This window comes from Montipora foliosa, chromosome 4 (assembly GCF_036669935.1).
Source record: "Montipora foliosa isolate CH-2021 chromosome 4, ASM3666993v2, whole genome shotgun sequence".
In the NCBI taxonomy this organism is placed as follows: Eukaryota; Metazoa; Cnidaria; class Anthozoa; order Scleractinia; family Acroporidae; genus Montipora; species Montipora foliosa.
In genome coordinates this window covers 37,784,044-37,809,672 of record NC_090872.1, presented here as the reverse complement: position 1 = coordinate 37,809,672, position 25,629 = coordinate 37,784,044, and the positions used below count along the sequence as shown (strand labels likewise).

At 41.5% G+C, this 25,629-nt stretch overlaps 13 non-coding genes across 13 annotated transcripts; 6 read left to right on the top strand and 7 right to left on the bottom strand.

Annotated features, from left to right (window-relative positions):
• Positions 1-8,298: 8,298 nt before the first annotated feature.
• Trnak-cuu (transfer RNA lysine (anticodon CUU)) lies at positions 8,299-8,371 on the bottom strand. The gene has a single exon. It is a non-coding gene; the product is annotated as a tRNA-Lys (tRNA).
• A 293-nt stretch (positions 8,372-8,664) lies between these two features.
• On the top strand, positions 8,665-8,775 carry Trnai-uau (transfer RNA isoleucine (anticodon UAU)). The gene is made up of 2 exons: positions 8,665-8,702; positions 8,740-8,775. It is a non-coding gene; the product is annotated as a tRNA-Ile (tRNA).
• A 2,726-nt stretch (positions 8,776-11,501) lies between these two features.
• Positions 11,502-11,574, bottom strand: Trnak-cuu (transfer RNA lysine (anticodon CUU)). Its single transcript has one exon. It is a non-coding gene; the product is annotated as a tRNA-Lys (tRNA).
• Positions 11,575-11,864: 290 nt separating this feature from the next.
• Trnai-uau (transfer RNA isoleucine (anticodon UAU)) lies at positions 11,865-11,975 on the top strand. The gene is made up of 2 exons: positions 11,865-11,902; positions 11,940-11,975. It is a non-coding gene; the product is annotated as a tRNA-Ile (tRNA).
• Positions 11,976-14,701: 2,726 nt separating this feature from the next.
• Trnak-cuu (transfer RNA lysine (anticodon CUU)) lies at positions 14,702-14,774 on the bottom strand. The gene has a single exon. It is a non-coding gene; the product is annotated as a tRNA-Lys (tRNA).
• Positions 14,775-15,055: 281 nt separating this feature from the next.
• Trnai-uau (transfer RNA isoleucine (anticodon UAU)) lies at positions 15,056-15,166 on the top strand. The gene is made up of 2 exons: positions 15,056-15,093; positions 15,131-15,166. It is a non-coding gene; the product is annotated as a tRNA-Ile (tRNA).
• A 2,778-nt stretch (positions 15,167-17,944) lies between these two features.
• Positions 17,945-18,017, bottom strand: Trnak-cuu (transfer RNA lysine (anticodon CUU)). The gene has a single exon. It is a non-coding gene; the product is annotated as a tRNA-Lys (tRNA).
• A 281-nt stretch (positions 18,018-18,298) lies between these two features.
• Trnai-uau (transfer RNA isoleucine (anticodon UAU)) lies at positions 18,299-18,409 on the top strand. Its single transcript has 2 exons — positions 18,299-18,336; positions 18,374-18,409. It is a non-coding gene; the product is annotated as a tRNA-Ile (tRNA).
• Positions 18,410-21,135: 2,726 nt separating this feature from the next.
• On the bottom strand, positions 21,136-21,208 carry Trnak-cuu (transfer RNA lysine (anticodon CUU)). The gene has a single exon. It is a non-coding gene; the product is annotated as a tRNA-Lys (tRNA).
• A 284-nt stretch (positions 21,209-21,492) lies between these two features.
• Trnai-uau (transfer RNA isoleucine (anticodon UAU)) lies at positions 21,493-21,603 on the top strand. Its single transcript has 2 exons — positions 21,493-21,530; positions 21,568-21,603. It is a non-coding gene; the product is annotated as a tRNA-Ile (tRNA).
• An 899-nt stretch (positions 21,604-22,502) lies between these two features.
• Trnar-ccu (transfer RNA arginine (anticodon CCU)) lies at positions 22,503-22,587 on the bottom strand. Its single transcript is given in 2 exon segments — positions 22,503-22,538; positions 22,551-22,587. It is a non-coding gene; the product is annotated as a tRNA-Arg (tRNA).
• A 1,788-nt stretch (positions 22,588-24,375) lies between these two features.
• Trnak-cuu (transfer RNA lysine (anticodon CUU)) lies at positions 24,376-24,448 on the bottom strand. Its single transcript has one exon. It is a non-coding gene; the product is annotated as a tRNA-Lys (tRNA).
• Positions 24,449-24,729: 281 nt separating this feature from the next.
• On the top strand, positions 24,730-24,839 carry Trnai-uau (transfer RNA isoleucine (anticodon UAU)). Its single transcript has 2 exons — positions 24,730-24,767; positions 24,804-24,839. It is a non-coding gene; the product is annotated as a tRNA-Ile (tRNA).
• The last annotated feature ends 790 nt before the right edge of the window (positions 24,840-25,629 follow it).

Here is a 25,629-nt window from a genome sequence, read left to right as displayed (position 1 = left end):
TGGAGTGCCCTATCCAGTTTGTGCATACGACAGTGCCCCCCTCTCGGCGTCACTGGCTGGGTCCAGGGGGAAGGAAGAAACAATACAACTTGGGGGTGGTTCCACTGCAGAAGCTTCCGGAAGGAAGTGCTAAGCACCTACCATTCGCCTTAGGGGCTCCACTCCGGATTTGTCTTCGAGGTTTACTCCTGAAGCCTTCATGAGAGCAGGTATATCTGCAAGGCAGCGGAGGTTTGAAATCAGGGTTTACCTTCCCCTACATAGATGGGCTGCTTTCACAGGCTAAGAGCCCCATCTACCCAGGACAACTGGTTTTAAGGCGCCAGTGGCTTCGCCTTCGCCCCTTCTCCCGTCGGTGGTGCCGGTTCCGCCGCACGGAGCCCAGAAATTGGACTTAGCTGGCATTTCGAGAAGTTGTGAGAGCCCAGCCTCACAACCAGCTCCCCGGCTATAACAGTCTTACGGTAGTTCACAAAGTTCGCAAAGTTTGTAACCTTTATTAAACAGTCACTTATTGTACGTAGTTGAACAATGAGAAGTCATTTCCTTATTTTTGCATCTCTTGTAAATGTGTCACTCGTCTAGTGTTTTCGTGCATGCGGCAGTAAAACTTGTTGTTTTTGTTGTGTCTAATAACACATTCATGTCTTCAGTAATTTGTAGTCTGTTTGGTGCAATCCAAGTGTCAGTAGTTCCAAATTTGGTTACAACTTTCATAAATCCTCCTCCTCCTCCTCCTCCTCCTTCTTCTTCTTCTTCTTCTTCTTCTTCTTCTTCTCCTTCTCCTTCTCCTCCTCCTCCTCCTTCTTCTTCTTCTTCTTCGAGAGAGAGAGAGAGAGAGAGAGATGGAGATAGTTTATTTAGAATCACAGTGCAGCCACAAAAGCTGAATTAAGTTATTTTTTACAAGTCTTAAAGACAATTGGAAAAATTAAGAACTATTTACATGAATTTTGTATGATATAATAATGAAACCTAGATTTAGAATATAGAAACTAGATGAATCTTAAATATATGTAGAAGTAAATGGATATTAAATATTAATAAAAATTTGATAAAAAACTGAAGTCTGAATTCATTGATGCCGGCAGTCATAAAAAATATCGTTTGAAACCAATCTAATTATTACATTTGCGAGCCATGGCAAAGATGAACGTGTTTTTGGTTCGATTTGTTTTCAAATGTGGGATGGCAAAAGGGCGATGGTTTCTCAGATTATATTTGGGTTCGTTCCTAGGAGGCAGCAAGCTATTTAATTTGTGACCAGTATCAGAGCAAATCTGGTCGAATAACTTAATGCACAAAAGACTGTGGTGTTCGGTAATAGGCGTTATGCCCAACAAGCCGCAAGCACTTGTGTAGCCCGTGCGGGCAAAATTATCCCTAACGCCCTTTTTTCGATACGCACGAGCTCATTCTTCAAGTACTGCGGCAGGGCGTTATAGAAAACAGGCACAGTATAGTCTACCCCGGAACGAACACAAGCTTTATAGAAAAGAACTAGATCTGAGGGGTGCACTCGCGCTCTTTTAAGTTGAACCAGGAAATACAATTTCTTACTAGCCTTCTTAATGATCTCATTTACATGCGCGTTCCATGTGAGATTGTCACTGATAGTTAACCCTAACAATTTGGCGTTCTTAACAACCTCGAGCTCTTTGCCGTCAATAGTTATGGCGTCAAAGCACTCGGGATCGCGAGCAAAAGAAATACGCATCTCTTTGCACTTGTCAGGTTTAAGGACAACTCTGTTTATACGAAACCACTCGATAATCCGATCGGTCATGCCCCGAGCGTTACTAAAATTTCCCTTTTCCATTTGCTCCGAGGCCGTGGTGTTGGCCCAAAATTTTTCATAAATATGGAAAATTTGTGTCCAAATCGTTGATGAAAAGAATAAACAACCACGGGCCCAATTTGGTACCCTGTGGTACCCCGGAGGGGACTGGACCCCACTCAGAATAGCAACCCTTTGCTAACTTAATTCGCTGAGATCTATCTTCTTCTTCTTCTTCTTCTTCTTCTTGTTCTTCTTCTTCTTCTTCCATGTTAGAATGTTGATCATATTTCTTATCTGGGGTAGTTTTGGTTTCCGTCCACGGTGGTATGCTAGTCGCCACGTGTTTGTTTTGGTGCTTCATGTTCCACAATGTTCTTTTTGTAAGCAGCTTTCCCTAGTACCTGACACTACTGATTTGGACTTTGTCTCTTTTCTTTTAAGATATTTGTGATTTTTTGCTTTACTGTTTGATTGTTCCTTTCCACCAAACCTTTAGTTGATGGTTTTCTGGGAGCTCCATGAAGTCGAGCGATGCCGTTGTTCATGCAGAATTGGGACATCAGAGAATTCTTAAATTCCCGTCCATTGTCAGTGTGTATTTTCTGAGGGAATCCAAATTGCAAGCAAAATTGAGACAGGCATTCCAATACATCTTCAGCTTCCTTCTTTTTCAATGGATAAATCCATGAATATTTTGTGAAATGATCAATCATGTGGAGAATCCAATTGTGTTTGCGATGACATGAACATGTACATAGTAAGTTTCTAAGGTCCATTAGTTCCATTTTCAAATGTGTTAGGAATCCTCTTGCATGAATAGGGACTAGCAGAGGCTGTTTTTGCCTGCTGGTGATCGACTTTTGTTCTTCATGTATCGAGCAGAGTGACACAAAGAGTTGTATTACTTTGCCACCCTCCAGTTTCCATCCTTTTCTTTTGACAAGTACTACGTCTTGATTTGTCAGATTTGTTCTGTCCATGCTGCCTTCATTACGTGTTTCGACCCACTTCACTGCATCGTTGTAAAAGTTGTCGTCAATAAAAAAGGTTATTTTGCTTGCTTTTTTTTGTCTTTTTGTAAGCTTTAACTTCACCCAATTTTGGTAGAATATCTCTGAATCAACACAATTTAGCCATTTTACAAACCGTACAGGGCCACGCATCGCGCACGAGTAAACTTTTGCATAATTTACTATGACCGAGAAGATTCTGGGCCCTCTTGCACCACGAGAAAAATATTTGCTATTAAAATTAATGATGACTGCTTGTTCAAGTCCTGTGTGGTTTAGCGGCTAGTTAAGGTGAAGGACTCAATACTAAAGAACGTCAAAGGTGCCCGCTTTAAGTCTCGGTAAGTGTTGTTCAAAGCGATTTCTTTCTTCCATGTACACATTGAAATTGAATGGGTCAAGTGTACATAAACTAGTGGTACGTATGACGAATGGATCAGGGAATGGAAGGTTAAGAGGGATATGGACAGACAGAAAGAAAGGAAGAGAGTAGAGAGGAAAGTGGGAGGAGGGAAAGTCGATTTTTTGGTTTTTGTTTTGTTTTCAACCCCCTTAAAATACCGTGCCCATTTTTTTTCAACCACACCCCATAAACTAAGAAAATCCCTTTTGATAAATAACCTAGGTTAATTAAATTCACCTAGTTTGATTTAAATTTACCTACTTTGATTTATTGTCACCTAGTTTGATTTAAATAGACCTGAATTATTTCAACCTGTAACAGATGTCCAGTCGTGAGCTGCTTTGTTTGACTGTGAAAATGCAGTCGAGTACTTGTGCTGAGCGAATTAATACGCCTTAGCTTGAATTTTTAATTAGTAATTTTTGCTGTTGCTCTAAACTGAAGAGAGAGGGTGTAAAGATTATCAGTCAACCGAAAAATGTTGTGAAAGAGATTACTGTGGATGTAATTTCAGTTTTATTTGTTGATTAAAATTATTGGTTAATGTTTGCAAGACTTGTTTGTTTACTGCTGTCATCTCAGAGGTGTTTGATCACTGTAAACTGTATACACTAATGACGATTAATTTTGTACTTTTTGCAGAAGCTTTAACTTCACCCAATTTTGGTAGAATATCTCTGAATCAACACAATTTAGCCATTTTACAAACCGTACAGGGCCACGCATCGCGCACGAGTAAACTTTTGCATAATTTACTATGACCGAGAAGATTCTGGGCCCTCTTGCACCACGAGAAAAATATTTGCTATTAAAATTAATGATGACTGCTTGTTCAAGTCCTGTGTGGTTTAGCGGCTAGTTAAGGTGAAGGACTCAATACTAAAGAACGTCAAAGGTGCCCGCTTTAAGTCTCGGTAAGTGTTGTTCAAAGCGATTTCTTTCTTCCATGTACACATTGAAATTGAATGGGTCAAGTGTACATAAACTAGTGGTACGTATGACGAATGGATCAGGGAATGGAAGGTTAAGAGGGATATGGACAGACAGAAAGAAAGGAAGAGAGTAGAGAGGAAAGTGGGAGGAGGGAAAGTCGATTTTTTGGTTTTTGTTTTGTTTTCAACCCCCTTAAAATACCGTGCCCATTTTTTTTCAACCACACCCCATAAACTAAGAAAATCCCTTTTGATAAATAACCTAGGTTAATTAAATTCACCTAGTTTGATTTAAATTTACCTACTTTGATTTATTGTCACCTAGTTTGATTTAAATAGACCTGAATTATTTCAACCTGTAACAGATGTCCAGTCGTGAGCTGCTTTGTTTGACTGTGAAAATGCAGTCGAGTACTTGTGCTGAGCGAATTAATACGCCTTAGCTTGAATTTTTAATTAGTAATTTTTGCTGTTGCTCTAAACTGAAGAGAGAGGGTGTAAAGATTATCAGTCAACCGAAAAATGTTGTGAAAGAGATTACTGTGGATGTAATTTCAGTTTTATTTGTTGATTAAAATTATTGGTTAATGTTTGCAAGACTTGTTTGTTTACTGCTGTCATCTCAGAGGTGTTTGATCACTGTAAACTGTATACACTAATGACGATTAATTTTGTACTTTTTGCAGAAGCACAATTATTTCCATATACACTATATTGCTTTCTGGGGCTAGACACGGAAGCTCCGCCTTTAAGCTTGGAAAAATCTATAGATTAAAGAAAGGAGTGGTCATTTAATAGTAATGGCAGCGTGTCTAATCTTCTAGCCCTGGAAGACTAATGGTCTAGTTTTGAATTGTGCAGCAACAAAACAAAACAAAACGCCAATATTCCCCTGAACCTCGACTCTGTTTTTTTTTTTTTTGTTGCTGAACAATTCGAAACTAGTCAGTTGGTGAAAGTGTAAAGTGAAACTAACAAATCAATGCAAATCAAATCAAATTTTGTTTTTTTACGAGAGGGGGGGGGAACCAGAGTCCCCTTAGAAAACCCTCTCAACCCACATATGACGCAGAGTCTGAGAATCGAACTAGGACCACATTTAGAAAAGGCGAGTGCTCCCATCACTGCACCATCCCTACACACTAAAATGTTTAGTTAACCCTTGGCTGTTTTATATATGCTGTTTATAAAATCACATTTCAAGACACGATCAAGTGGTTCAGACTCCATAGTATAATCATAATACATGAAATCCAATAAAGGTACTGATTACATTCAGTACACTAATTTATTTCTAATAAAATAGTTATTTGTTATCACATCAGCCAAACTAATGACCATTGGCAACACTAAGTCTATACCTTAAAAATCAAATCGAACAAACTCCACTAATCTTTAATTATTCTCAAAGTTATTATTATGGGGGCAGTAAGAAAGGACACTCAAAAGAAAATTAAAGGGCAATCGGAAAGCCACCACGTGGTTCGTTGACAATCCACTCCGAGAGCAACCGTCGTATCTCCCGTAGCACAGTAGGTTAGAGTATCGTACTTATCGGCAGTACTGGCAACCGTCACCCACGATACTAAAGGTCGCGAGTTCGATCCCCGCCGGGAAAAAGCGTATTTTACAGACTACCACACTGGTCACGTGAAGGTTCTAATGTCAGTTAAGAAAGATTCCTTCGACCAGAGACACAAAAGTTTTTCCACAGCTACTTTGTCAAGTATGCTACCATACAATCTCTCTAAATCAATATGTTTCCATAGTTCTCACTTCTTTCTTAAGAATGTTACCATGTACGCTTTGGCGAATTTTGACATGGTGGCGTTCTCAATCTCGCCATTTGGGAGCAAAAATTAAGAGTTCTTTCAAAGGTGTGCACCTTGCAGCGAAAGAGTGAGTCCAAACACCTCCAACGGGACTTGAACCCGCAATCTTCGGCTTACCTTTTCCAGTAGGACGCCGACGCCATTAGGCAACGCAGGCAAATTTACTGAATATCATCGTCGTGACTTGGAATGCATTAATGAGGTCACATACCTTTCCCCAGGCAAGTCAGAAGATGATGCGCTTTAGAGCATCTTATCTCAGCTTGAGCTTCAAGGAACAAGCTTAAAAGACCTAATCGACTAACTCAATGTTGTACCCAATTCAAAAATCCCTGCATTAGCTTTCATCTGTTTGCGAATTTTGACTTGGTGACGTTTTCAATCTAGCCATTTGGGAAGAAAAGGGAGAGTTCTTTCAAAGGTGTGCACCTTGTGGCGAAAGAGTGAGTCCAAACACCTCCGACGGGACTTGAACCCGCAATCTTCGGCTTTCCTTTTGCAGTAGAGGCCGACGCCTTATCCATTAGGCCACGGAGGCAAACTTACTGACTATTCAAAGCGACTTGATGTACTGGTGAGCGGTGAAATATATTTCGTTAAGCTTCCTTTCTTTGATCGAAATGACAGATGGTTCTTTGAGAGCCACAGTGCTTTTCAAGTTCATGAAAGGACGTTGATCAAATCCCAAGGCTTAACTTCAGTGGCAGTTTGTGTAGGTTTACGTGCAAGGTACCGTAGCTCAGTTGGTCATGGGTTCAACTCCCATCGGTGCCTTACGTTTTATTGATGTTCAGGTGGGGTTTGTTGAAATTTGACTTCCATGACAATCATTGTACGTGGTTGTGCATAATCCCGTTGAGGGGAACGCAGTAATGAGGTCGCATCGTTCTCACTAGACAAATCAAAAGATGATGCATGTTACAGCATCTCATTTCGGCTTCATCTTCGAGGAGAAAGCTTAGGATGCGTTCGATTGACCGTATTCCGGAATAGGAATATATGGAATATAAGTTAGAAATCCTTCCTTTTACGGAGATTCACATTAAAAATTGTCAAACATCTGCTAAAATGCTATTTTAAACATATTTTTATTATTCTTGCTGCTTTGAAACGCGCCCAAACATAACGTTTTAATCATCACTCCACGTATTCTTATTCCGGAATGAGGTCAATCGAACGAGACCCTAATCGATTTACACTGAGTTGGAAATTGTCCTTGGAACGTACACGAACCCATGACTTCTCATCTCAAAGCTAGCATTTCACACTCCATTTTCTCAGCGGAACCTTTCTTTAATAATAACCAAACTCTGTTCACAATTTACAGGCTATCGTCGTCGTCAATTGGAATGCATTAATGAGGCCACATACTTTTCCTTAGACAAATCAAAAGATGATGCGTTTTAGAGCATCTCATCTCGGCTTGAGCTTTGAGGAACAAGCTTAATAGACCTAATCGGCTAACTCAATGTTGTACCCAATTCAAATATCCCTGCATTAGGATTTTTTGTGTGTTGTATGTAGCATTCACATTTAAATGATATGGAAATACCTGGAACAAACCTTTTTATTCCCAAAAGGGTTTGAATTGGATACAGGTAGCCTATTAGGTCTGTCGATTTCGTCTGAGTTGGAAATTGGCCTTGGAATGTACACGAACCCATGACTTCTCATCTTAGAGCTAGCATTTCACACTTCATCTTCAGACAGAGCTGAACCTATCTTTAACCAGGTTCTGCTTACAATTTACAGGCTATGGTCGTCCATCTTTGCACCCTTCTAATATAAAGATTCAAACGCCCTTTTAGTGATGTCATTTTGTGACAGGTTACGATTTCGCAAAAACAACGGGTGCTCGCTTCCATAGAGGCGGACACAACCGACGAGTTACTTCAAGTAGTAGGCTGCCATTTCGGAAAAGTCTGATTTTTACTTGTGGTTGCAACTCTTGACTTCATAAAGACTATCCCAAGAGGCGAACTAAAGGTGCAACGTCGTTAATGGGCCAAACGAAGATTTGATTTAAGGCGCGTAATAGAACAAGCCGCGTAATAGAACAAGAACACGGCAAACAAAAGAAAGGACCCTTCAACCGCTGTCCAACTTGCATGTCAAATTCATCAAAATCCGATTACTTGTGGAAATTGTGTTTGGCACCGCAAGTGTTATTACTTCTGTTGCTTTAGCTCAGTTTCAGCTCTAACTTTTGCATTTGAAGTCGATGTTCTAACGTCCGTGACTCCCTGGAAATCTATCAAGTTGATACTCTACGAAAAAACAAAATTGATACTTATACAAAAAGAACACAAGAGCGTTTAGTAAGCCAGCAATAGAGATGCACCGCCCAACGTGGGGCTCGAACCCACGACCCTGAGATTAAGAGTCTCATGCTCTACCGACTGAGCTAGCCGGGCTCCTTCCTTCACCAGTGTTGGCGGAACGTTAAATAACAATATGAGACGGGTATGCCTGGGCTCAGTGAGGCATATCCACCCTGTTCGGTTCTTCAAATACGGGCATTTCGGGCTTGATCATACTGAGATACTGCCGAACATTTATAATTATTATTATTATTATTATTATTATTATTATTATTATTATTATTATGGGTGTCGTGGGAAAGGACACTCGAAAGACAATTGAAGGGTCATCGGGAAGCCACCTGGTGGTTCGTGGGGGACAATCCACTCCGAGTACAAATGTCATAGCTCCCGTAGCACAGTAGGTTAGAGCGTCGTACTTATAAGCAGTATTGGCAACGGCCACTTAAGGTGCTGGAGTAATGCGAAGGTCGCGGGTTCGATCCCCGCCGGGAGCAAGCTTATTTTAACGACTCTGGTGTCGGCTTTAATGTCAATTGTCAAAGCTTCCTTTGAACACAGACAGGCACAGCTACTTTCTCGACTATATTACCATACAATTTCTCTAAATCAATATGTTACCATAGTTTCTCACTTTCTCAAGTATGACACTACAGTGCTATAGACTCAATCGCCTAATTGAGTGTTTTGCTCCAGGTATTTCCATATCATCACAAAGAATCTTAATCCCGAGAGATTTAAATTGAGTTCAACATTGAGTTAGCCGATTAGGTGTACTCGAGGTTATGAAAAAAGGTTGATCAAATCCTGAGGATTATCATCGTCAATCTCGCACTCAACGTTTAAAATGAATGACCAAATTCATTTTATCGCTCACCAAAAGCTTTGATCAGTTTGCCGAAGCAGAGTTTTGCAGGTGTTCTCAATTATTACTTGTATTTGAAGGAAGATCAGCATGGCGACATGGATGTCCTTTCACCGGCTGACCTGTTAGAAAGACAGCTTCGGATTGGGTACCATTCTGTTTCAACCCCAGCCAAAAAGATGGTGACCTCAACCCATAATGCAACCTTTTCCCCCCTTTTCAATGACGATCGCGCAATAACTTTGAGAATTCGTGGAAAAGGTCATTACTCTTTTTGTCTACAACTTTGAAAAGGGGGGAATCGGTGAACTGATACGTGGCATCCAGTTTCATAGAAATTTATGACCGAGACTGCTGGTTACTACGGATCTTGAAGCAATGCTGGGAAGTGGTGGTGTCCGAGTTTGGCGAACGAAGGGTGCTCCGCTTTGGCGAATTTTGACTTGGTGGCGTTCTCAATCTCGCCATTTGGGAAGAAAAGGGAGAGTTCTTTCAAAGGTGTGCACCTTGTGGCGAAAGAGTGAGTCCAAACACCTCCGACGGGACTTGAACCCGCAATCTTCGGCTTTCCTTTTGCAGTAAGGAGGCCGACGCCTTATCCATTAGGCCAGGAGGCAAACTTACTGACTATTCAAAGCGACTTGATGTACTGGTGAGCGGTGAAATATATTTCGTTAAGCTTCCTTTCTTTGATCGAAATGACAGATGGTTCTTTGAGAGCCACAGTTCTTTTCAAGTTTATGAAAGGACGTTGATCAAATCCCAAGGCTTAACTTCAGTGGCAGTTTGTGTACGTTTACGTGCAAGGTACCGTAGCTCAGTTGGTCATGGGTTCAACTCCCATCGGTGCCTTACGTTTTATTGATGTTCAGGTGAGGTTTGTTGAAATTTGACTTCCATGACAATCATTGTACGTGGTTGTGCATAATCACGTTGAGGGGAACGCATTAATGAGGTCGCATCGTTCTCACTAGACAAATCAAAAGATGATGCATGTTACAGCATCTCATTTCGGCTTCATCTTCGAGGAGAAAGCTTAGGATGCGTTCGATTGACCGTATTCCGGAATAGGAATATAAGTTAGAAATCCTTCCTTTTACGGAGATTCACATTAAAATTGTCAAACATCTGCTAAAATGCTATTTTAAACATATTTTTATTATTCTTGCTGCTTTGAAACGCGCCAAACATAACGTTTTAATCATTACTCCACGTATTCTTATTCCGGAATGAGGTCAATCGAACGAGACCCTAATCGATTTACACTGAGTTAGAAATTGTCCTTGGAACGTACACGAACCCATGACTTCTTATCTCAAAGCTAGCATTTCACACTCCATTTTCTCAGCGGAACCTTTCTTTAATAATAACCAAACTCTGTTCACAATTTACAGGCTATCGTCGTCGTCAATTGGAATGCATTAATGAGGCCACATACTTTTCCTTAGACAAATCAAAAGATGATGCGTTTTAGAGCATCTCATCTCGGCTTGAGCTTTGAGGAACAAGCTTAATAGACCTAATCGGCTAACTCAATGTTGTACCCAATTCAAATATCCCTGCATTAGGATTTTTTGTGTATTGTATGTAGCATTCATATTTAAATGATATGGAAATACCTGGAACAAACCTTTTTATTCCCAAAAGGGTTTGAATTGGATACAGGTAGCCTATTAGGTCTGTCGATTTCGTCTGAGTTGGAAATTGGCCTTGGAATGTACACGAACCCATGACTTCTCATCTTAAAGCTAGCATTTCACACTTCATCGTCAGACAGAGCTGAACCTATCTTTAACCAAGTTCTGCTTACAATTTACAGGCTATGGTCGTCCATCTTTGCACCCTTCTAATATAAAGTTTCAAACGCCCTTTTAGTGATGTCATTTTGTGACAGGTTACGATTTCGCAAAAACAACGGGTGCTCGCTTCCATAGAGGCGGACACAACCGACGAGTTACTTCAAGTAGTAGGCTGCCATTTCGGAAAAGTCTGATTTTTACTTGTGGTTGCAACTCTTGACTTCATAAAGACTATCCCAAGAGGCGAACTAAAGGTGCAACGTCGTTAATGGGCCAAACGAAGATTTGATTTAAGGCGCGTAATAGAACAAGCCGCGTAATAGAACAAGAACACGGCAAACAAAAGAAAGGACCCTTCAACCGCTGTCCAACTTGCATGTCAAATTCATCAAAATCCGATTACTTGTGGAAATTGTGTTTGGCACCGCAAGTGTTATTACTTCTGTTGCTTTAGCTCAGTTTCAGCTCTAACTTTTGCATTTGAAGTCGATGTTCTAACGTCCGATACTTATACAAAAAGAACACAAGAGCGTTTAGTAAGCCAGCAATAGAGATGCACCGCCCAACGTGGGGCTCGAACCCACGACCCTGAGATTAAGAGTCTCATGCTCTACCGACTGAGCTAGCCGGGCTTCTTCCTTCACCAGTGTTGGCGGAACGTTAAATAACAATATGAGACGGGTATGCCTGGGCTCAGTGAGGCATATCCACCCTGTTCGGTTCTTCAAATACGGGCATTTCGGGCTTGATCATACTGAGATACTGCCGAACATTTATAATTATTATTATTATTATTATTATTATTATTATTATTATTATTATGGGTGTCGTGGGAAAGGACACTCGAAAGACAATTGAAGGGTCATCGGGAAGCCACCTGGTGGTTCGTGGGGGACAATCCACTCCGAGTACAAATGTCATAGCTCCCGTAGCACAGTAGGTTAGAGCGTCGTATTTATAAGCAGTATTGGCAACGGCCACTTAAGGTGCTGGAGTAATGCGAAGGTCGCGGGTTCGATCCCCGCCGGGAGCAAGCTTATTTTAACGACTCTGGTGTCGGCTTTAATGTCAATTGTCAAAGCTTCCTTTGAACACAGACAGGCACAGCTACTTTCTCGACTATATTACCATACAATTTCTCTAAATCAATATGTTACCATAGTTTCTCACTTTCTCAAGTATGACACTACAGTGCTATAGACTCAATCGCCTAATTGAGTGTTTTGCTCCAGGTATTTCCATATCATCACAAAGAATCTTAATCCCGAGAGATTTAAATTGAGTTCAACATTGAGTTAGCCGATTAGGTGTACTCGAGGTTATGAAAAAAGGTTGATCAAATCCTGAGGATTATCATCGTCAATCTCGCACTCAACGTTTAAAATGAATGACCAAATTCATTTTATCGCTCACCAAAAGCTTTGATCAGTTTGCCGAAGCAGAGTTTTGCAGGTGTTCTCAATTATTACTTGTATTTGAAGGAAGATCAGCATGGCGACATGGATGTACTTTCACCGGCTGACCTGTTAGAAAGACAGCTTCGGATTGGGTACCATTCTGTTTCAACCCCAGCCAAAAAGATGGTGACCTCAACCCATAATGCAACCTTTTCCCCCCTTTTCAATGACGATCGCGCAATAACTTTGAGAATTCGTGGAAAAGGTCATTACTCTTTTTGTCTACAACTTTGAAAAGGGGGGAATCGGTGAACTGATACGTGGCATCCAGTTTCATAGAAATTTATGACCGAGACTGCTGGTTACTACGGATCTTGAAGCAATGCTGGGAAGTGGTGGTGTCCGAGTTTGGCGAACGAAGGGTGCTCCGCTTTGGCGAATTTTGACTTGGTGGCGTTCTCAATCTCGCCATTTGGGAAGAAAAGGGAGAGTTCTTTCAAAGGTGTGCACCTTGTGGCGAAAGAGTGAGTCCAAACACCTCCGACGGGACTTGAACCCGCAATCTTCGGCTTTCCTTTTGCAGTAAGGAGGCCGACGCCTTATCCATTAGGCCAGGAGGCAAACTTACTGACTATTCAAAGCGACTTGATGTACTGGTGAGCGGTGAAATATATTTCGTTAAGCTTCCTTTCTTTGATCGAAATGACAGATGGTTCTTTGAGAGCCACAGTTCTTTTCAAGTTTATGAAAGGACGTTGATCAAATCCCAAGGCTTAACTTCAGTGGCAGTTTGTGTACGTTTACGTGCAAGGTACCGTAGCTCAGTTGGTCATGGGTTCAACTCCCATCGGTGCCTTACGTTTTATTGATGTTCAGGTGAGGTTTGTTGAAATTTGACTTCCATGACAATCATTGTACGTGGTTGTGCATAATCACGTTGAGGGGAACGCATTAATGAGGTCGCATCGTTCTCACTAGACAAATCAAAAGATGATGCATGTTACAGCATCTCATTTCGGCTTCATCTTCGAGGAGAAAGCTTAGGATGCGTTCGATTGACCGTATTCCGGAATAGGAATATAAGTTAGAAATCCTTCCTTTTACGGAGATTCACATTAAAATTGTCAAACATCTGCTAAAATGCTATTTTAAACATATTTTTATTATTCTTGCTGCTTTGAAACGCGCCAAACATAACGTTTTAATCATTACTCCACGTATTCTTATTCCGGAATGAGGTCAATCGAACGAGACCCTAATCGATTTACACTGAGTTAGAAATTGTCCTTGGAACGTACACGAACCCATGACTTCTTATCTCAAAGCTAGCATTTCACACTCCATTTTCTCAGCGGAACCTTTCTTTAATAATAACCAAACTCTGTTCACAATTTACAGGCTATCGTCGTCGTGAATTGGAATGCATTAATGAGGCCACATACTTTTCCTTAGACAAATCAAAAGATGATGCGTTTTAGAGCATCTCATCTCGGCTTGAGCTTTGAGGAACAAGCTTAATAGACCTAATCGGCTAACTCAATGTTGTACCCAATTCAAATATCCCTGCATTAGGATTTTTTGTGTATTGTATGTAGCATTCATATTTAAATGATATGGAAATACCTGGAACAAACCTTTTTATTCCCAAAAGGGTTTGAATTGGATACAGGTAGCCTATTAGGTCTGTCGATTTCGTCTGAGTTGGAAATTGGCCTTGGAATGTACACGAACCCATGACTTCTCATCTTAAAGCTAGCATTTCACACTTCATCGTCAGACAGAGCTGAACCTATCTTTAACCAAGTTCTGCTTACAATTTACAGGCTATGGTCGTCCATCTTTGCACCCTTCTAATATAAAGTTTCAAACGCCCTTTTAGTGATGTCATTTTGTGACAGGTTACGATTTCGCAAAAACAACGGGTGCTCGCTTCCATAGAGGCGGACACAACCGACGAGTTACTTCAAGTAGTAGGCTGCCATTTCGGAAAAGTCTGATTTTTACTTGTGGTTGCAACTCTTGACTTCATAAAGACTATCCCAAGAGGCGAACTAAAGGTGCAACGTCGTTAATGGGCCAAACGAAGATTTGATTTAAGGCGCGTAATAGAACAAGCCGCGTAATAGAACAAGAACACGGCAAACAAAAGAAAGGACCCTTCAACCGCTGTCCAACTTGCATGTCAAATTCATCAAAATCCGATTACTTGTGGAAATTGTGTTTGGCACCGCAAGTGTTATTACTTCTGTTGCTTTAGCTCAGTTTCAGCTCTAACTTTTGCATTTGAAGTCGATGTTCTAACGTCCGATACTTATACAAAAAGAACACAAGAGCGTTTAGTAAGCCAGCAATAGAGATGCACCGCCCAACGTGGGGCTCGAACCCACGACCCTGAGATTAAGAGTCTCATGCTCTACCGACTGAGCTAGCCGGGCTTCTTCCTTCACCAGTGTTGGCGGAACGTTAAATAAGAATATGAGACGGGTATGCCTGGGCTCAGTGAGGCATATCCACCCTGTTCGGTTCTTCAAATACGGGCATTTCGGGCTTGATCATACTGAGATACTGCCGAACATTTATAATTATTATTATTATTATTATTATTATTATTATTATGGGTGTCGTGGGAAAGGACACTCGAAAGACAATTGAAGGGTCATCGGGAAGCCACCTGGTGGTTCGTGGGGGACAATCCACTCCGAGTACAAATGTCATAGCTCCCGTAGCACAGTAGGTTAGAGCGTCGTACTTATAAGCAGTATTGGCAACGGCCACTTAAGGTGCTGGAGTAATGCGAAGGTCGCCGGTTCGATCCCCGCCGGGAGCAAGCTTATTTTAACGACTCTGGTGTCGGCTTTAATGTCAATTGTCAAAGCTTCCTTTGAACACAGACAGGCACAGCTACTTTCTCGACTATATTACCATACAATTTCTCTAAATCAATATGTTACCATAGTTTCTCACTTTCTCAAGTATGACACTACAGTGCTATAGACTCAATCGCCTAATTGAGTGTTTTGCTCCAGGTATTTCCATATCATCACAAAGAATCTTAATCCCGAGAGATTTAAATTGAGTTCAACATTGAGTTAGCCGATTAGGTGTACTCGAGGTTATGAAAAAAGGTTGATCAAATCCTGAGGATTATCATCGTCAATCTCGCACTCAACGTTTAAAATGAATGACCAAATTCATTTTATCGCTCACCAAAAGCTTTGATCAGTTTGCCGAAGCAGAGTTTTGCAGGTGTTCTCAATTATTACTTGTATTTGAAGGAAGATCAGCATGGCGACATGGATGTACTTTCACCGGCTGACCTGTTAGAAAGACAGCTTCGGATTGGGTACCATTCTGTTTCAACCCCAGCCAAAAAGATGGTGACCTCAACCCATAATGCAACCTTTTCCCCCCTTTTCAATGACGATCGCGCAATAACTTTGAGAATTCGTGGAAAAGGTCATTACTCTTTTTGTCTACAACTTTGAAAAGGGGGGAATCGGTGAACTGATACGTGGCATCCAGTTTCATAGAAATTTATGACCGAGACTGCTGGTTACTACGGATCTTGAAGCAATGCTGGGAAGTGGTGGTGTCCGAGTTTGGCGAACGAAGGGTGCTCCGCTTTGGCGAATTTTGACTTGGTGGCGTTCTCAATCTCGCCATTTGGGAAGAAAAGGGAGAGTTCTTTCAAAGGTGTGCACCTTGTGGCGAAAGAGTGAGTCCAAACACCTCCGACGGGACTTGAACCCGCAATCTTCGGCTTTCCTTTTGCAGTAAGAGGAGGCCGACGCCTTATCCATTAGGCCAGGAGGCAAACTTACTGACTATTCAAAGCGACTTGATGTACTGGTGAGCGGTGAAATATATTTCGTTAAGCTTCCTTTCTTTGATCGAAATGACAGATGGTTCTTTGAGAGCCACAGTGCTTTTCAAGTTTATGAAAGGACGTTGATCAAATCCCAAGGCTTAACTTCAGTGGCAGTTTGTGTACGTTTACGTGCAAGGTACCGTAGCTCAGTTGGTCATGGGTTCAACTCCCATCGGTGCCTTACGTTTTATTGATGTTCAGGTGAGGTTTGTTGAAATTTGACTTCCATGACAATCATTGTACGTGGTTGTGCATAATCACGTTGAGGGGAACGCATTAATGAGGTCGCATCGTTCTCACTAGACAAATCAAAAGATGATGCATGTTACAGCATCTCATTTCGGCTTCATCTTCGAGGAGAAAGCTTAGGATGCGTTCGATTGACCGTATTCCGGAATAGGAATATAAGTTAGAAATCCTTCCTTTTACGGAGATTCACATTAAAATTGTCAAACATCTGCTAAAATGCTATTTTAAACATATTTTTATTATTCTTGCTGCTTTGAAACGCGCCAAACATAACGTTTTAATCATTACTCCACGTATTCTTATTCCGGAATGAGGTCAATCGAACGAGACCCTAATCGATTTACACTGAGTTAGAAATTGTCCTTGGAACGTACACGAACCCATGACTTCTCATCTCAAAGCTAGCATTTCACACTCCATTTTCTCAGCGGAACCTTTCTTTAATAATAACCAAACTCTGTTCACAATTTACAGGCTATCGTCGTCGTCAATTGGAATGCATTAATGAGGCCACATACTTTTCCTTAGACAAATCAAAAGATGATGCGTTTTAGAGCATCTCATCTCGGCTTGAGCTTTGAGGAACAAGCTTAATAGACCTAATCGGCTAACTCAATGTTGTACCCAATTCAAATATCCCTGCATTAGGATTTTTTGTGTGTTGTATGTAGCATTCACATTTAAATGATATGGAAATACCTGGAACAAACCTTTTTATTCCCAAAAGGGTTTGAATTGGATACAGGTAGCCTATTAGGTCTGTCGATTTCGTCTGAGTTGGAAATTGGCCTTGGAATGTACACGAACCCATGACTTCTCATCTTAGAGCTAGCATTTCACACTTCATCTTCAGACAGAGCTGAACCTATCTTTAACCAGGTTCTGCTTACAATTTACAGGCTATGGTCGTCCATCTTTGCACCCTTCTAATATAAAGATTCAAACGCCCTTTTAGTGATGTCATTTTGTGACAGGTTACGATTTCGCAAAAACAACGGGTGCTCGCTTCCATAGAGGCGGACACAACCGACGAGTTACTTCAAGTAGTAGGCTGCCATTTCGGAAAAGTCTGATTTTTACTTGTGGTTGCAACTCTTGACTTCATAAAGACTATCCCAAGAGGCGAACTAAAGGTGCAACGTCGTTAATGGGCCAAACGAAGATTTGATTTAAGGCGCGTAATAGAACAAGCCGCGTAATAGAACAAGAACACGGCAAACAAAAGAAAGGACCCTTCAACCGCTGTCCAACTTGCATGTCAAATTCATCAAAATCCGATTACTTGTGGAAATTGTGTTTGGCACCGCAAGTGTTATTACTTCTGTTGCTTTAGCTCAGTTTCAGCTCTAACTTTTGCATTTGAAGTCGATGTTCTAACGTCCGTGACTCCCTGGAAATCTATCAAGTTGATACTCTACGAAAAAACAAAATTGATACTTATACAAAAAGAACACAAGAGCGTTTAGTAAGCCAGCAATAGAGATGCACCGCCCAACGTGGGGCTCGAACCCACGACCCTGAGATTAAGAGTCTCATGCTCTACCGACTGAGCTAGCCGGGCTCCTTCCTTCACCAGTGTTGGCGGAACGTTAAATAACAATATGAGACGGGTATGCCTGGGCTCAGTGAGGCATATCCACCCTGTTCGGTTCTTCAAATACGGGCATTTCGGGCTTGATCATACTGAGATACTGCCGAACATTTATAATTATTATTATTATTATTATTATTATTATTATTATGGGTGTCGTGGGAAAGGACACTCGAAAGACAATTGAAGGGTCATCGGGAAGCCACCTGGTGGTTCGTGGGGGACAATCCACTCCGAGTACAAATGTCATAGCTCCCGTAGCACAGTAGGTTAGAGCGTCGTACTTATAAGCAGTATTGGCAACGGCCACTTAAGGTGCTGGAGTAATGCGAAGGTCGCGGGTTCGATCCCCGCCGGGAGCAAGCTTATTTTAACGACTCTGGTGTCGGCTTTAATGTCAATTGTCAAAGCTTCCTTTGAACACAGACAGGCACAGCTACTTTCTCGACTATATTACCATACAATTTCTCTAAATCAATATGTTACCATAGTTTCTCACTTTCTCAAGTATGACACTACAGTGCTATAGACTCAATCGCCTAATTGAGTGTTTTGCTCCAGGTATTTCCATATCATCACAAAGAATCTTAATCCCGAGAGATTTAAATTGAGTTCAACATTGAGTTAGCCGATTAGGTGTACTCGAGGTTATGAAAAAAGGTTGATCAAATCCTGAGGATTATCATCGTCAATCTCGCACTCAACGTTTAAAATGAATGACCAAATTCATTTTATCGCTCACCAAAAGCTTTGATCAGTTTGCCGAAGCAGAGTTTTGCAGGTGTTCTCAATTATTACTTGTATTTGAAGGAAGATCAGCATGGCGACATGGATGTACTTTCACCGGCTGACCTGTTAGAAAGACAGCTTCGGATTGGGTACCATTCTGTTTCAACCCCAGCCAAAAAGATGGTGACCTCAACCCATAATGCAACCTTTTCCCCCCTTTTCAATGACGATCGCGCAATAACTTTGAGAATTCGTGGAAAAGGTCATTACTCTTTTTGTCTACAACTTTGAAAAGGGGGGAATCGGTGAACTGATACGTGGCATCCAGTTTCATAGAAATTTATGACCGAGACTGCTGGTTACTACGGATCTTGAAGCAATGCTGGGAAGTGGTGGTGTCCGAGTTTGGCGAACGAAGGGTGCTCCGCTTTGGCGAATTTTGACTTGGTGGCGTTCTCAATCTCGCCATTTGGGAAGAAAAGGGAGAGTTCTTTCAAAGGTGTGCACCTTGTGGCGAAAGAGTGAGTCCAAACACCTCCGACGGGACTTGAACCCGCAATCTTCGGCTTTCCTTTTGCAGTAAGGAGGCCGACGCCTTATCCATTAGGCCAGGAGGCAAACTTACTGACTATTCAAAGCGACTTGATGTACTGGTGAGCGGTGAAATATATTTCGTTAAGCTTCCTTTCTTTGATCGAAATGACAGATGGTTCTTTGAGAGCCACAGTTCTTTTCAAGTTTATGAAAGGACGTTGATCAAATCCCAAGGCTTAACTTCAGTGGCAGTTTGTGTACGTTTACGTGCAAGGTACCGTAGCTCAGTTGGTCATGGGTTCAACTCCCATCGGTGCCTTACGTTTTATTGATGTTCAGGTGAGGTTTGTTGAAATTTGACTTCCATGACAATCATTGTACGTGGTTGTGCATAATCACGTTGAGGGGAACGCATTAATGAGGTCGCATCGTTCTCACTAGACAAATCAAAAGATGATGCATGTTACAGCATCTCATTTCGGCTTCATCTTCGAGGAGAAAGCTTAGGATGCGTTCGATTGACCGTATTCCGGAATAGGAATATAAGTTAGAAATCCTTCCTTTTACGGAGATTCACATTAAAATTGTCAAACATCTGCTAAAATGCTATTTTAAACATATTTTTATTATTCTTGCTGCTTTGAAACGCGCCAAACATAACGTTTTAATCATTACTCCACGTATTCTTATTCCGGAATGAGGTCAATCGAACGAGACCCTAATCGATTTACACTGAGTTAGAAATTGTCCTTGGAACGTACACGAACCCATGACTTCTTATCTCAAAGCTAGCATTTCACACTCCATTTTCTCAGCGGAACCTTTCTTTAATAATAACCAAACTCTGTTCACAATTTACAGGCTATCGTCGTCGTCAATTGGAATGCATTAATGAGGCCACATACTTTTCCTTAGACAAATCAAAAGATGATGCGTTTTAGAGCATCTCATCTCGGCTTGAGCTTTGAGGAACAAGCTTAATAGACCTAATCGGCTAACTCAATGTTGTACCCAATTCAAATATCCCTGCATTAGGATTTTTTGTGTATTGTATGTAGCATTCATATTTAAATGATATGGAAATACCTGGAACAAACCTTTTTATTCCCAAAAGGGTTTGAATTGGATACAGGTAGCCTATTAGGTCTGTCGATTTCGTCTGAGTTGGAAATTGGCCTTGGAATGTACACGAACCCATGACTTCTCATCTTAAAGCTAGCATTTCACACTTCATCGTCAGACAGAGCTGAACCTATCTTTAACCAAGTTCTGCTTACAATTTACAGGCTATGGTCGTCCATCTTTGCACCCTTCTAATATAAAGTTTCAAACGCCCTTTTAGTGATGTCATTTTGTGACAGGTTACGATTTCGCAAAAACAACGGGTGCTCGCTTCCATAGAGGCGGACACAACCGACGAGTTACTTCAAGTAGTAGGCTGCCATTTCGGAAAAGTCTGATTTTTACTTGTGGTTGCAACTCTTGACTTCATAAAGACTATCCCAAGAGGCGAACTAAAGGTGCAACGTCGTTAATGGGCCAAACGAAGATTTGATTTAAGGCGCGTAATAGAACAAGCCGCGTAATAGAACAAGAACACGGCAAACAAAAGAAAGGACCCTTCAACCGCTGTCCAACTTGCATGTCAAATTCATCAAAATCCGATTACTTGTGGAAATTGTGTTTGGCACCGCAAGTGTTATTACTTCTGTTGCTTTAGCTCAGTTTCAGCTCTAACTTTTGCATTTGAAGTCGATGTTCTAACGTCCGATACTTATACAAAAAGAACACAAGAGCGTTTAGTAAGCCAGCAATAGAGATGCACCGCCCAACGTGGGGCTCGAACCCACGACCCTGAGATTAAGAGTCTCATGCTCTACCGACTGAGCTAGCCGGGCTTCTTCCTTCACCAGTGTTGGCGGAACGTTAAATAACAATATGAGACGGGTATGCCTGGGCTCAGTGAGGCATATCCACCCTGTTCGGTTCTTCAAATACGGGCATTTCGGGCTTGATCATACTGAGATACTGCCGAACATTTATAATTATTATTATTATTATTATTATTATTATTATTATTATGGGTGTCGTGGGAAAGGACACTCGAAAGACAATTGAAGGGTCATCGGGAAGCCACCTGGTGGTTCGTGGGGGACAATCCACTCCGAGTACAAATGTCATAGCTCCCGTAGCACAGTAGGTTAGAGCGTCGTACTTATAAGCAGTATTGGCAACGGCCACTTAAGGTGCTGGAGTAATGCGAAGGTCGCGGGTTCGATCCCCGCCGGGAGCAAGCTTATTTTAACGACTCTGGTGTCGGCTTTAATGTCAATTGTCAAAGCTTCCTTTGAACACAGACAGGCACAGCTACTTTCTCGACTATATTACCATACAATTTCTCTAAATCAATATGTTACCATAGTTTCTCACTTTCTCAAGTATGACACTACAGTGCTATAGACTCAATCGCCTAATTGAGTGTTTTGCTCCAGGTATTTCCATATCATCACAAAGAATCTTAATCCCGAGAGATTTAAATTGAGTTCAACATTGAGTTAGCCGATTAGGTGTACTCGAGGTTATGAAAAAAGGTTGATCAAATCCTGAGGATTATCATCGTCAATCTCGCACTCAACGTTTAAAATGAATGACCAAATTCATTTTATCGCTCACCAAAAGCTTTGATCAGTTTGCCGAAGCAGAGTTTTGCAGGTGTTCTCAATTATTACTTGTATTTGAAGGAAGATCAGCATGGCGACATGGATGTACTTTCACCGGCTGACCTGTTAGAAAGACAGCTTCGGATTGGGTACCATTCTGTTTCAACCCCAGCCAAAAAGATGGTGACCTCAACCCATAATGCAACCTTTTCCCCCCTTTTCAATGACGATCGCGCAATAACTTTGAGAATTCGTGGAAAAGGTCATTACTCTTTTTGTCTACAACTTTGAAAAGGGGGGAATCGGTGAACTGATACGTGGCATCCAGTTTCATAGAAATTTATGACCGAGACTGCTGGTTACTACGGATCTTGAAGCAATGCTGGGAAGTGGTGGTGTCCGAGTTTGGCGAACGAAGGGTGCTCCGCTTTGGCGAATTTTGACTTGGTGGCGTTCTCAATCTCGCCATTTGGGAAGAAAAGGGAGAGTTCTTTCAAAGGTGTGCACCTTGTGGCGAAAGAGTGAGTCCAAACACCTCCGACGGGACTTGAACCCGCAATCTTCGGCTTTCCTTTTGCAGTAGGAGGCCGACGCCTTATCCATTAGGCCACGGAGGCAAACTTACTGACTATTCAAAGCGACTTGATGTACTGGTGAGCGGTGAAATATATTTCGTTAAGCTTCCTTTCTTTGATCGAAATGACAGATGGTTCTTTGAGAGCCACAGTTCTTTTCAAGTTTATGAAAGGACGTTGATCAAATCCCAAGGCTTAACTTCAGTGGCAGTTTGTGTACGTTTACGTGCAAGGTACCGTAGCTCAGTTGGTCATGGGTTCAACTCCCATCGGTGCCTTACGTTTTATTGATGTTCAGGTGAGGTTTGTTGAAATTTGACTTCCATGACAATCATTGTACGTGGTTGTGCATAATCACGTTGAGGGGAACGCATTAATGAGGTCGCATCGTTCTCACTAGACAAATCAAAAGATGATGCATGTTACAGCATCTCATTTCGGCTTCATCTTCGAGGAGAAAGCTTAGGATGCGTTCGATTGACCGTATTCCGGAATAGGAATATAAGTTAGAAATCCTTCCTTTTACGGAGATTCACATTAAAATTGTCAAACATCTGCTAAAATGCTATTTTAAACATATTTTTATTATTCTTGCTGCTTTGAAACGCGCCAACATAAACGTTTTAATCATTACTCCACGTATTCTTATTCCGGAATGAGGTCAATCGAACGAGACCCTAATCGATTTACACTGAGTTAGAAATTGTCCTTGGAACGTACACGAACCCATGACTTCTTATCTCAAAGCTAGCATTTCACACTCCATTTTCTCAGCGGAACCTTTCTTTAATAATAACCAAACTCTGTTCACAATTTACAGGCTATCGTCGTCGTCAATTGGAATGCATTAATGAGGCCACATACTTTTCCTTAGACAAATCAAAAGATGATGCGTTTTAGAGCATCTCATCTCGGCTTGAGCTTTGAGGAACAAGCTTAATAGACCTAATCGGCTAACTCAATGTTGTACCCAATTCAAATATCCCTGCATTAGGATTTTTTGTGTATTGTATGTAGCATTCATATTTAAATGATATGGAAATACCTGGAACAAACCTTTTTATTCCCAAAAGGGTTTGAATTGGATACAGGTAGCCTATTAGGTCTGTCGATTTCGTCTGAGTTGGAAATTGGCCTTGGAATGTACACGAACCCATGACTTCTCATCTTAAAGCTAGCATTTCACACTTCATCGTCAGACAGAGCTGAACCTATCTTTAACCAAGTTCTGCTTACAATTTACAGGCTATGGTCGTCCATCTTTGCACCCTTCTAATATAAAGTTTTCAAACGCCCTTTTAGTGATGTCATTTTGTGACAGGTTACGATTTCGCAAAAACAACGGGTGCTCGCTTCCATAGAGGCGGACACAACCGACGAGTTACTTCAAGTAGTAGGCTGCCATTTCGGAAAAGTCTGATTTTTACTTGTGGTTGCAACTCTTGACTTCATAAAGACTATCCCAAGAGGCGAACTAAAGGTGCAACGTCGTTAATGGGCCAAACGAAGATTTGATTTAAGGCGCGTAATAGAACAAGCCGCGTAATAGAACAAGAACACGGCAACACAAAAGAAAGGACCCTTCAACCGCTGTCCAACTTGCATGTCAAATTCATCAAAATCCGATTACTTGTGGAAATTGTGTTTGGCACCGCAAGTGTTATTACTTCTGTTGCTTTAGCTCAGTTTCAGCTCTAACTTTTGCATTTGAAGTCGATGTTCTAACGTCGATGTTCTCCCTAAATCGTCAAGATACTCTACGAAAAAACAAAATTGATACTTATACAAAAAGAACAAAGAGCGTTTAGTAAGCCAGCAATAGAGATGCACCGCCCAACGTGGGGCTCGAACCCACGACCCTGAGATTAAGAGTCTCATGCTCTACCGACTGAGCTAGCCGGGCTTCTTCCTTCACCAGTGTTGGCGGAACGTTAAATAAGAATATGAGACGGGTATGCCTGGGCTCAGTGAGGCATATCCACCCTGTTCGGTTCTTCAAATACGGGCATTTCGGGCTTGATCATACTGAGATACTGCCGAACATTTATAATTATTATTATTATTATTATTATTATTATTATTATGGGTGTCGTGGGAAAGGACACTCGAAAGACAATTGAAGGGTCATCGGGAAGCCACCTGGTGGTTCGTGGGGGACAATCCACTCCGAGTACAAATGTCATAGCTCCCGTAGCACAGTAGGTTAGAGCGTCGTACTTATAGCAGTATTGGCAACGGCCACTTAAGGTGCTGGAGTAATGCGAAGGTCGCGGGTTCGATCCCCGCCGGGAGCAAGCTTATTTTAACGACTCTGGTGTCGGCTTTAATGTCAATTGTCAAAGCTTCCTTTGAACACAGACAGGCACAGCTACTTTCTCGACTATATTACCATACAATTTCTCTAAATCAATATGTTACCATAGTTTCTCACTTTCTCAAGTATGACACTACAGTGCTATAGACTCAATCGCCTAATTGAGTGTTTGCTCCAGGTATTTCCATATCATCACAAAGAATCTTAATCCCGAGAGATTTAAATTGAGTTCAACATTGAGTTAGCCGATTAGGTGTACTCGAGGTTATGAAAAAAGGTTGATCAAATCCTGAGGATTATCATCGTCAATCTCGCACTCAACGTTTAAAATGAATGACCAAATTCATTTTATCGCTCACCAAAAGCTTTGATCAGTTTGCCGAAGCAGAGTTTTGCAGGTGTTCTCAATTATTACTTGTATTTGAAGGAAGATCAGCATGGCGACATGGATGTACTTTCACCGGCTGACCTGTTAGAAAGACAGCTTCGGATTGGGTACCATTCTGTTTCAACCCCAGCCAAAAAGATGGTGACCTCAACCATAATGCAACCTTTTCCCCCCTTTTCAATGACGATCGCGCAATAACTTTGAGAATTCGTGGAAAAGGTCATTACTCTTTTTGTCTACAACTTTGAAAAGGGGGGAATCGGTGAACTGATACGTGGCATCCAGTTTCATAGAAATTTATGACCGAGACTGCTGGTTACTACGGATCTTGAAGCAATGCTGGGAAGTGGTGGTGTCCGAGTTTGGCGAACGAAGGGTGCTC